Source organism: Trachypithecus francoisi, unplaced genomic scaffold (genome assembly GCF_009764315.1).
Source record: "Trachypithecus francoisi isolate TF-2019V2 unplaced genomic scaffold, Tfra_2.0 Lachesis_group17, whole genome shotgun sequence".
Taxonomy (NCBI): Eukaryota; Metazoa; Chordata; class Mammalia; order Primates; family Cercopithecidae; genus Trachypithecus; species Trachypithecus francoisi.
Genome location: NW_022681462.1, coordinates 73,291,554 through 73,303,620, shown reverse-complemented (window position 1 = coordinate 73,303,620; position 12,067 = coordinate 73,291,554). Strand labels below are relative to the sequence as shown.

The following is a 12,067-nucleotide window of genomic DNA, read 5'->3' as shown; positions in this document are numbered from 1 at the left end:
AATGCATCAGCTGCAGTCCCACAGGGAGGAAGCAAACTTGCCCTAGAGATACTTGTTAAGTATTCAGGTTTCTCAGGTGTTGGGCAGGGCCATAGAGCTCCCAAGAGATTATGACTTTTGTCTTTGGTTACCAGGGTGGGTAGGGAAAGACCACTAGTTGGGGGCAGGGACAGGCTTGCCTGAGTTTAGCCTCTTCTTGAGCAGGGCTTGCTGTGGCTGTTTGGGGAATGGGGATGTGGTTCCCAGTCCAGTGGAGCTGTATTCCCAGGGGGATTATGGCTGCCTCTGTTGAGTCATACAGGTAACCAGGGAAGTGGGGGGAAAACTGGCAGTCACAGGCCTCATCCCACTCCCACACAGCCTGCAGTCCTAAAGGCCAGACTCATTCCCACTGTGTCCCCCCAACAGCACCAACTCTATTTCCAGGCGGCTGGTGGCCAAGGCTAAAAACCTGATCCAGACCACCAGCTTCCCCACTGAGAAAGCAAGCAGACTCACAGTTTTTTGGCATCTCAGGGAGCCTGCAGCAGTGATCTACTTCCTTCAAAGGGTCAGTGGATTTTCTCAGCTTTCCTGGTATGTTCCTGTGGTAATTCTTGGAGCAGAAGTTCACGATGTGAGTTTCCACATGCTGCTCTGTCCGTTCGAATAGGAGCTACAAACCAGTCCTGCATCTTATCCAAGTTTCTTAAATTGTGTTAAACATACAACTTTGGTTCTTAGTTCTCTGTTGGAGTCTAGAGCTTTTATCAACTTTTCAAACGGGTGAGATTCAGTGGCGTCTTGATAACCAGTGGCTCTCTAGAAAACAACAAAACACCTGATTGGCTGCTTTTGTTGATGTCAGTGGTATAAATAGTCCTGTGCTGACTGATTTCAAGCTACCAAATGTTTATAAAGGCTTCACAAAATTTCTGAATATTTAATAATTGGCTCTTGTGAGGTAGTCAGTTCCGGCTACAACCCAGTATCAGGTAAGAATAGGGAAAAAAGGCACTATGGAATTGCCTGTGATTATCAGCATATAATTTAGATCTTATATATCAATTGTTCTTTAAAATCTTGCTATTAATGTATTCAAATATTTTAAGCTCAATTTATCCCAAACTAAATTTTATTTATTTATTTATTTATTTATTATTTATTTATTTTGAGATGGAGTCTCGCCCTGTCACCCAGGCTGTAGTACAGTGGCACGATCTCAGCTCACTGCAAGGTCCCCTCCCGGGTTCTCGCCATTCTCCTGCCTCAGCCTCTAAACTAAATTTATAATGTTTCTCCTCATCTTACTGACAGTTCTAATGTATACAGCCTTACATAATACCATAAATAGCTTTTCACTGCATAATGATAAATGCCCAGTTTACTGTAGTGGGTTGAATAGTGTCTCCACTCTCAAAATTCATATCCATTTAAAAACTCAAAATAGGACTTTATTTGAAAATAGGGCCTTTGCAGATGTGTTTTGTTAAGGATTTTGAGATGAAATCACCTTGGATTTAGGGTGAGCCCCAAATTCCTTGACTGGTGACTGTATTAGAGAGGAAGAGGACACAGAGACACACGATGGGGAAAGGCTTGTGAAAATGGAAGCAGAAACCGGAGTTATGCTGCTATAAGCCAAGGAAGACCTGGAGCCACCAGAAGCTAGAAGAAGCCAGGGTAGGTTCTTCCCTAGAGACTTTGGAGGAACTGTGGTCCTGAGGCACCTTGATTTTGTATTTGTGAACCCCAGAACTGTGAGAGAATACACTTCTATTGTTTTAGGCTACCCAGTTTGTGAGTTTGTGATAATTTGCCATGGCAACCCCAGAAAACACAAACTCTTACCAAGGCATGCAAATGTCTTCATGGCCTAACCACTGTTTATTACCACAGGCTCATTTTAGGATCCACATCCTATTTTCCACAACCTCTAAACTACTTATGGATCCCTGAATATATTATGCATGTTTTACTTCTAGTTGTTTGTTCCCTTTGCCTATTCTCTCTGGAAGATGTCACCCGCTCTTCTTTGTGTGGCCATTTCCTCCTTCAGTAGTACTTTAATGTTATCTTCTCTGGAAAGTCCTTCTGGACCCTTTAAAAATATATGGGATTACAATGGATTTTTAGAGTATCTTGTGTCTGTCTCATCACAACACAATATTATAACTGCCTGTTTACTCTTATTGTCCTCTAGACTGATTGACTCCGTAGAACAAGACTGTGCCTTTAACATCATTCTAATTTCTGTGACTATCACAATGAAAGTCATCTAGAGATGACTCTATAAATATTTGTTAAATGACTTAATTGATGACACAGAAAGATGATGCACACACACACACACGCACACGCGCGCGCGCGCGCGCACACACACACACACACACACGTACCCAGGAAGTTGAAAGGAGCAGTTCATCGACACCTTCAAGTGAAGGCAAGCTTTAAATGTATAAACACATCATAACATGTCCAGATGAATGTGATCATTACATATGAGAGAAAAAAAATACTATTTTATGTGAGGAGCTATGGAAATGGGTGGGAAAGTTGAAGATGCAAATTTCAGGTAATTTCAACAGGTATCAAATAGCATATGCAGGAACCATATTCACTCAGTGGTTTTCAGTGTCACCATGGTATCAAGGGATAGCCACTGGAATTATTAAAAAGCTATTGTAAGAATATATTTTGTCATTATAAAAATCATTCCAAAATCTAATGAACTTACTTGTGAAGTAATGTACATTCTCCCGCAGGGGAAGAAAGGTTGGGATAAATAACTTTAAGGATATTTATATAAGTGTTGTTCAGTAAGAAATTGGATTAGAAGAAAAACCAGTAAGTTTACTCTAATTTTCATCAAGGGACACAAGCAAATACATTATTGATTCCTATACTCGGCAATATCAAAGAACACTTTTTCCAGAAGCATTACTGCTCTATACACTTTGAAATTCTTTTACCACTGGTGATAACACAGTAATAAGAGTTAGGGCAATTTAGTTGAATGCTTCACTATGTTGTACTACCATGAAGTATAGGTATGCTAAAGTGAGACAATCCCAAAAGTATGAAATCAACTTAATTGGAGTCATCTTTCATTATTGAATGGTTTTGTTAATTATTGGATTACCTCATATTCTTACTTAAATACTGAATTTGTGTATTGATTTACTTGTTTAACCTGTTATAACAGATAATAATATTCAGAAATAATAAAATCTGGCATTAGTCTCTTTTTTTTTCTAACAGGCATGTTTCTCTGCTATCAGCTTTCTTAAAATTATTATCTTTTCATCCTCAAAAATCACTGACTGCCCCAGGAGTCTGTTAATGGTATAAAGAATAAAATATCTTCTTATAATTTATGTCTTTGGATATAAATATGAATTGATAATAACCTTTCAATGCGTGAGAGAAGCCTCTTGGAACACTTGTTTTCAAATGATCAGTAAAAATGGTACTTAGAATTAAAATCTGAGTCCACAAAACAGCATTTTCTGCTAAGTACACACACACATGTGCATGCACACACACATATACACACAATTTCTCAGCAGGCTATAGCCAAAGGGGCAACAGAATTCAACTACAGTGAGGCTAATAGGGGCATTAGATACTGAAATAGAATTAAATTGAGAGTCAGGAATTAAACTTGACAGAAAGATTAATAATTCAGCTGGAAACATAGAAAGCAACACAAATGGTTTTAGCCTTTGCTTGGTGATTGTGTCATCTAAAAAGTAAATAAATAAAATAATATGAAATGAAATCAATCACACTGCGGACCTTGATGTTTTTGGAAGTAGAACACTGACTGCCTGATAGAGTCCCTGAAGTTAATCCTGTGCCCCGTGGAAGGCTGCTTTTACCAGTTTTGCCTTATGCTGATCTATTGATTGGTCATAGCTGGCAAGCATTAGAGGGAGAAAGAAACTTACTGGCATCATATAATAATGTATATATTACATATTACATATATACACAATATATTAAATATATTTATTTATACACACATTTAAATAGATGCATTATAATTACATATTTGTGAAGTATAGAACGATATAGCCATACCTATAGACAAGTGTAATGATTAATTTAGGGTTATTAGCATATATCACCTCAAACATTTACTATTTTTTGTGCTAGGAACATTCAAAATTATCTCTTCTAGCTGTTTGAAAATAGGCAATAAATTATTGTTAACTATAGTCATCCTATAGTGCTGTAGAAAACTAGAACTTATTCCTCCTAGCTAGCTGTAATTTTGTATTTATTAGCTATCCTCTCCTTGCCTTCTCTCCCTTCTCTTCTTCAAGGCCCCTGGTAATCAGTATTCTATTCTCTACTTCTCCAAGCAAAACTCTTAGCTCTCATGTATGAGTGAGAAAATGTAGCATTTGTCTTTCTGTGCCTGCCTTATTTTACTTAAGTATGTTCTCCAGGCTCATTCATGTTGCCATGAGTGACTGGATGTTATTATTTGTTATGACTGAATAGTATTTCATTATATATAATCCAATATATAATATATAAATATATTGTACATATAATATACATTAATATATGATACATATAATATACATTTATATATTATATTATATGTAATATATAATATATAATAGAATATATATTCCATTTTCTTTATATATTTATATATTATATATTCTTTATATATTTATATATAATATATAAATTATATATTTATAATATATATTTATATTATAATATGTATTTATACTATATAATAAATATATATTTATATACAAAGAATATATGTATTCTTTATATATATTCATAATACTTACATAAATTTATATATATCCCATTTTCTTTATCCATGTGTCCACTCATTGACACTATATCTTGGCTATCATGAATAGTGCTGCAATACACATGGGTTGCATATTTCTTGTTGATATACTGATTTTACTTCCTTTAAATAAATATCCAATAGTGAGATTGCTGAATCATAGGGCAGTTCTATTTTTAGGTTTTTGAGGAATTATCATACTGTTTCCATTAAGATTGTACTGATTTACATTCTCATCAGCAATGTATAAAAGCTTCTTTTTCTCAGCACACTTGCTAATGTTTGTTGTTTTTTATATTTTTAAAAATAGCCATTCTAACTGAGGTGAGGTGACTTAAGTACCGCTTTAAGGACCTATTTCCAATTGCAGACATGTTCTTAAGTGCCAAGGTTTAGCACTTCCATATGCAAATTGAAGGGACACAATTCAGTTCATAACAGAGGCTTTGGGATTTGTTCAGGTAGAAAACTATCTTTTAACGTCTTCATAGGAGTCCAGTTTCCCTGTCCCTCACACACCTCATTCTTGAACAGCTAAGTGTGTTGGAGTGATGTGAGGGTGTTTTGCACATGAGCTAATGGTGGGAAGATGAATTATTCTTCCTGGCATGAACATCATTAACTCTTACTGGACAGTTAATGAGTTCAGTGCTAGATCCTGATGACTTTACACCTTTGTAAGTAATAGAAGAGAAAAAAAACATCAGTATATTCCATGGATTCATGGGTACTCTATGGGCATACAATTACAATTATCTTTCAAAGCTGAGTTGTTTATTTTATTTTTGTCAATAGACATTCACATACCTCATATGGACCCCTCTACTGTATAATATTAGCCAAAGAGTTTTAACTCCAAAAGCAACAGATGGGTCAATGCTAGAAATTCTGAAGTACAAAATGGGGAGGTGTCAAAGACATCATAATGTATACACAGCCATGGCAAAGATGTATCTCAGTATTTTCCTCTTTTCATGATACACTGGAAAGTATGAGTTTCTGAGATCCACATATACTTGAGTCAGTTTATTCTCTTGAGACCAAGTTAATGCATTACTTTACTTTCTCAGGTAGTCTCTCAATTTTGGGAGGATATTAAAGTCCCTAAGTTATTACTAATCCCTTTATATTTTCTAGGTTAATATAGGACTGTCAAAAGGCTGTGGTTGTTTTTATAGAGAGGGTGGCTATAGAATTTAAAAATTATTAAGTTTTATCTAGTTATTTTCCAGTGGCAAAATACAATGTAACAGCCTAAGCAAAATTATTAGGGACACATAGAAGTAGTGAAGGTAAGCAGAATTTCTGAGTACCTATTATGACCAGGAACATAACTAGGTATTTGCATATAGGATCTTAATCTTCACAATAACTTTACAGGTAAATGTTACCATAAGCATTTACAGATGGAGAAAGAGCTGACAGAAGTAACTAAACAATATGCTCCAAGTCACTAGATGGCAAGGACCAGAAATGGGACAACTCTACTCTTCTCAAAATCCATGCTCCTTTCATTACACAGTAAGACTGCTTTTGCTAGTAAAACCATCATCCGGTTCAGTATACTGTGGTTCCTCGAACAACTGGTTCCATGGGACTGGTGTAACTGCATATTAATTTCATCTGGTCTTCTTCCTTTTTCCAGGTATTGTTTTATGGTTAGGGGATTCTGGTAACCACCATGGGGGTAATTCCAACATGTCTTATTTTTTATTTCATATTAAACATTTTATCAAGAAAATAACACATTTAAACTCAAATGTAACTCAGCATAGCCATCAGACAATGACTTTTTCTTATGCTCAAGTTCTTTTTTCTTTCCTTTTTTTTTTTTTTTTTTTTTTAAATGGAGTTTCCTCCTTGTCATCCAGGCTGGAGTGCAATGACATGATCTCGGCTCACTGCAACCATTGCCTCCTGGGTTCAAGCAGTTCTCCTGCCTCAGCCTCCCATGTAGCTGGGGTTATAAGCATGCACCCCCATTCCTGGCTAGTTTTTTGTACTTTTAGTAGAAACGAGGTTTCACCATGTTATCCAGGCTAGTCTCGAACTTCTGACCTCAAGTGATCCGCCCGCCAGCTCAAGTTCTACCATTCATTATTCAGGTATCTGGCACACACCCACATGCACACTCACATACACACACACACAGACACATGCACACTATCTCTTCACATGAGATAAACTTTCAAATCAGTTTAATTCTAGCTCTTAAAATGGTCAGTAATAATTAGTTTCATACAGGTCTGTGAGGGTTTAACAATTGTCCTAAATCTCTCTGGCTCTACCTGACAGAACAGTCCCTAAATGCCAGGCTACAGTTTTCTATGTCAGGAAATGACTTAAAACCAAAGCCAAGAGTATAACTACCTGCTCTGGATTAAAAGTCATTCATTTGTTTTAGTATTGGATACATTGACCCATATTCTTAGATTCTGAAATATTTTCTCCAGTTTCCAAGTTGGCTTTCCATTCCTTCATAATTTCCCAGTTTATAGGTGTCTAGCTTGAACCTCAGGGCCAGATCTGTGTATTTGGAGTTACTACTGACTGTTTCTCTTCTCTTAACTCATTAACTTATTTATTTGTAAATATATATTAATCAATTGAAATATATTTGGATGTTTTTTGGTTGCTGGGTTACAGTACTCTAAAAAGACAAAGTTGCTGTTTTTACGTAGCTTATACTTAATTAGGATGTGCAGATAAAAATAATGGTATGGATGTATAAATCTAGATAGAGATTCAAACTTTAAAGATAAATTAAAGAGTATATGGGGCCTAATAATTTGTTAGGGTGGCAGGGAATGTACTTCTAGGGAGCTGATATTTGAACAAAGACCTGAATGGAGTGAGGAAGAAACTTCTAGATTATTTGGAAGGAGAGTTTCTAGTCAAAAAGGCAACAAGTGTACATGCCCTAAGGCAGTAGCTCATTGGGGTACTTGAAGAACAGCAAAGAAAATGATGTGATTGGAACATTAAAACAAAGGAAAACATGGTAGGAATGTGAATACACGAAGTTGTAGAAGTATCCAGAGGCTAGAACATGTAGCCTTTGTGAGCTGTGGAAAAACATTTAGATTTTGCTTTCTGTGCTATGAGAAGCCACTAGAGGTGTTTGATTTACCTGGAATCATCTAATCTGATTGTGCCTTAAAAGATTACTCTGGCTGCTGTTACTCTGACTGCAGTAAGTAGTGTGGACTGAGAGGTCAAAGCAGCAACAGGAAACACAATGAAGAGGTCATATCTGTACGTATACCATAGCATCATGTTGTAAACCTCAAATATACACAATACGTTTTCTTTTACTTTTAGTAAGAGGCTGGTATAGTAGTCTGGGTGAAACATAGCGGTGACTTAAAATGTAATGGGAGGCCGGGCGCGGTGGCTCAAGCCTGTAATCCCAGCACTTTGGGAGGCCGAGACGGGCGGATCACGAGGTCAGGAGATCGAGACCATCCTGGCTAACACGGTGAAACCCCGTCTCTACTAAAAAAATACAAAAATCTAGCCGGGCGAGGTGGCGGGCGCCTGTAGTCCCAGCTACTCGGGAGGCTGAGGCAGGAGAATGGCGTAAACCCGGGAGGCGGAGCTTGCAGTGAGCTGAGATCCGGCCACTGCACTCCAGCCCGGGCGACAGAGCGAGACTCTGTCTCAAAAAAAAAAAAAAAAAAAAAAAAAAAAAATGTAATGGGAACCGTGCTGGTGGTAATAAGAGGTCAAATTCTGGATATTATTTACACACACATATTTAGTGTCAACGGAACTTACTAATGGAAAATCAAGAAAAATCTCCAGGTTTGGTATTTGAATTATAACATTGACAGAGATGATGGTGATAGCAAAAACAACATGTTTTGGAGGGTAATGAAGAGCTCATGTTGTTTCAGATATGTACTGGGAATCCTAGTGGATATGACAATTAAGTAGTGATGTATGAAAGTTGAAATACAGGAGACAATTTGTGGCTAAACTTGTCATAAATAGGGAAATAGTACCTTTACAGTTATGACCTTAGATGAGACCAAGAAGGGAAGCAGTGTAAATACAGAAAGAACAAAGTTTGAGAATTGACACTAGAACTATCCAATTTTTATGGATTAGAATGAGACAGAGTTTTCTACAAGGAAGACTGGGAAGGAGTGGCCAAGGCAGTATGTGGAAAATCAGGAAAGTGAAATAACTTAGAAGTCAAGTGAAAAAAAGTGATTCAAGGTAAAGGACATGCTAAATGATGTCAAATGTTACTGAGAATGTAAGATGATAACCTAGAACGTGGAAATGTGGAGGCATTTGGTATTATTTGCAATAGCAATTCCAAAGGATGAACAGAAACACAGTGCTGTTTGGAGGGAGTTCAAGCAATAATAGGAGGATAATATAACGAATACAGACACTTTCTTTGAGGGAAACAGAGAAGTGAAATTGTGCATGGAGAAAAATATAATAATATATGGGGGTGTGTGCGCACCTGTGTTTATAAACAATCTTTCTCATTGTTTGTACACACAATAATTATACACAATGAGAAAGATACAGTAGATACTGAATTAAATTATATATTCTGAAGAAAGAGATAATTTTATTATCCACATCCTTACTAGGATCCAGTATACAAAGGAGGGATTTCTTAGGATCAAACAGATGTTATTTGTCATAACTGGGGAGAAGATACAGTAGGTGGATTCAAATGTAGTAATCTGGGAAGTAGATACGGTCATGGAAATGTGTTTCAGTTTTCTTCACTTTGCTTTTTTTCCCCTGGTAAAATGAAAATCAAGGTCATAAACTGAAATGTGAACTAGCTGCCTGGGACAGGAAGAGAATGGATTGACAAGAGGAATCTAATAGGAGTCTCAGGCAACATGGAGTCCCCACTTATCATTGAAAACATTGATTTGTAAGTTAATTAACCAGCTTTTCTCTAGTTATATGAGTCTGTTGGGTTCACTTATGGAGTAGGCAAAGAATAAACGTGTTCTGCCTTGAGAGCAGAATATGTTGGAGTGGCAAAGGACCAAGAGAGTGGAGTATGAATGAAAATGCGTTAGTATAGAGATGAATCATGGAAACAGAGTGGATATAGATGAAACTGAGGAGGTAAAGAGAATGATGGGTAGTGAAATGTTGGTAGGGTCAATGAATCTGAAGTATGGATAGGACTGGGGATTGTGATGATACATTGCTAAGTTAGAGAGACCGGTCGTACTGTAAAAGCGGACACATGAAGTGAGTATTATGAGATACAATAGTAATTGGGAAAAATAGTGTTCGGTAAGTAATTCTGAGAATGAGCAATTGAGAAGGGATGGAAGATTAAAGCGTAAGTAGTGGGGAGAAAAAGGATGAGAAACACAGTGAGATGGATGAATTATTTTAAGATACTAGCAATAGTGGCCAACATCAGAGTGGAGAGAGAGCAGTAAGCCAGGTGCAAAAAAATCTTCCATAAAAGAGTATATACCCAGGAAAAAAGGAAGTGTCTTCAAAGGAACATAGATGAAGTATCTGATGGCAGATAATTTAATGTCCTTTATTATTTTTTTGTTTTAGGGGTGAGGTAATGAGAAATGGGAGAAAAAGTTATCCTCTACAGATCCAGCTATAGTTTTGTTGCTGAGAAAACACAGTCAGCACCATGAGAGGACTAGTGGGGATGTAGTATTATCTTCAGCCAACACCACCAACATTACATTGAGAGCAAAAATAAAATGAAGGCGAACTTCAGAGAGGCAGTGGGTATAAGAGGTTTTGCTGACAGCATGGTGTAAAGAATAAGACCTTGAGTCTGGCGATGGTTAGTATGTTCTAATGGATATGGAAACCTTTATGATATGGGATAGCTGAAAACAAAACAAAACAAAACAAACAAACAAAAATCAGGCTTCTAGTGGTGACTTGGTAATCAAGGAATCAGTCAGTATTAATAGTATCTAAAAGAAATACAATCAGTTCTTACATTAGTTATATTTCTTGGGACTGCTGGGTGGTTTAGAGACTTTAGGAAGGTCAGAGTTCTATGGGTCTCCCTTGAAATCCTACTGAGAGCAAGACCAAGAGGTAGAGATGCAATCTAACCAGAAATACTTGTCCTTGGAACAGTTCCTTCCCCCTCCCATTCTGCTACCATAACCCGATGGGAAAATGTGTCTCCTTTTCTTTAATATTTTTTGTGAATATAGTGCCTATGTCAGAAATGATTAAAGTATATGGCTTACACTTTAACCAGAACAATAGATTATAAGCTCTAGAGGTTTCTATTAGATAATCCAATCATAGATTTACTGCAGTTTAACACCTGCCAAATGCTTGCCTAAGACATATGATACTCGAGAGGAAGAATAGCTGGATAGAGAGACTATGCAGTCTAAGAGTCCGTGAGGGTCTCTTTTAAGTTACTATTCTTATACTTTAGATCACTAGAATGCAACAGAACCTAACACATAATTATCTCAGCTTCTCACTTAGCTATGATTTAGTAATATGCCTTCTCCTTTATAAAGATTCAATAGTAGATGCACACATTTGAAAATTTCTGTCTTTTAGGAAGCCATAGATTATCCATTGTGTTAATTACTGTCTCTTAAGCAGAGACTTTTGCCATGAATTCATTTTTAGCCTTATTTTAAAAAAATAATTGAACTCCGTAAGGGAATTTTTGCTAGATATCTGGTATTTTGCCACAGGAAAAAAAGTATTTAATGACTCATATTTCCCTATTTTTTTCTAGATCTTAGGAGGCCTGGGTCCTAGAATGCTTAGGATCATATGCAAAACCCTACTCAAACTCATTTCAACTGTCTGGAAATATAGTACATGCTATGGACTTACTTCAGGTATTCTCTTCTGAACCTCAACTATACTACTAAACTTTATGACAGAATTCAGACTATCTCAAGTTCTTTAAGAAGTAGGCTAAGAACAAATACTTAGAATATATAAAATATATGTATTCCATCAATGTTACTCTATGTTAAGAAAACCCCATATTGCTTTTTATATGTTATGTAGACATAGATATTCTATGTTCCCAGATAAACCTGAAAAATAAATGTGCATTTATGACAATGCATAGATCTTAGAGTAGGAGGAAAGGGGATAAAATAATGTTAATAATACTCTTAATAGCAGATTCAATTAGTCTATTTTTGTGTGTAATTTTAAATACCTTCTTTAGTCATGACAGCTTTACACTTTATGATCATTATTGACCATGGCAGCTTAGAGAGGGTAATTAAAATTTTTGCTCTCACATTGCCT

At 36.5% G+C, this 12,067-nt stretch overlaps 1 long non-coding RNA gene across 1 annotated transcript; it reads left to right on the top strand.

The window, feature by feature from the left end:
* The first annotated feature begins 370 nt into the window (after nt 1-370).
* LOC117063006 lies at nt 371-10,998 on the top strand. The gene is made up of 3 exons (XR_004428663.1): nt 371-616; nt 9,589-9,707; nt 10,361-10,998. It is a non-coding gene; the product is annotated as an uncharacterized LOC117063006 (long non-coding RNA).
* The last annotated feature ends 1,069 nt before the right edge of the window (nt 10,999-12,067 follow it).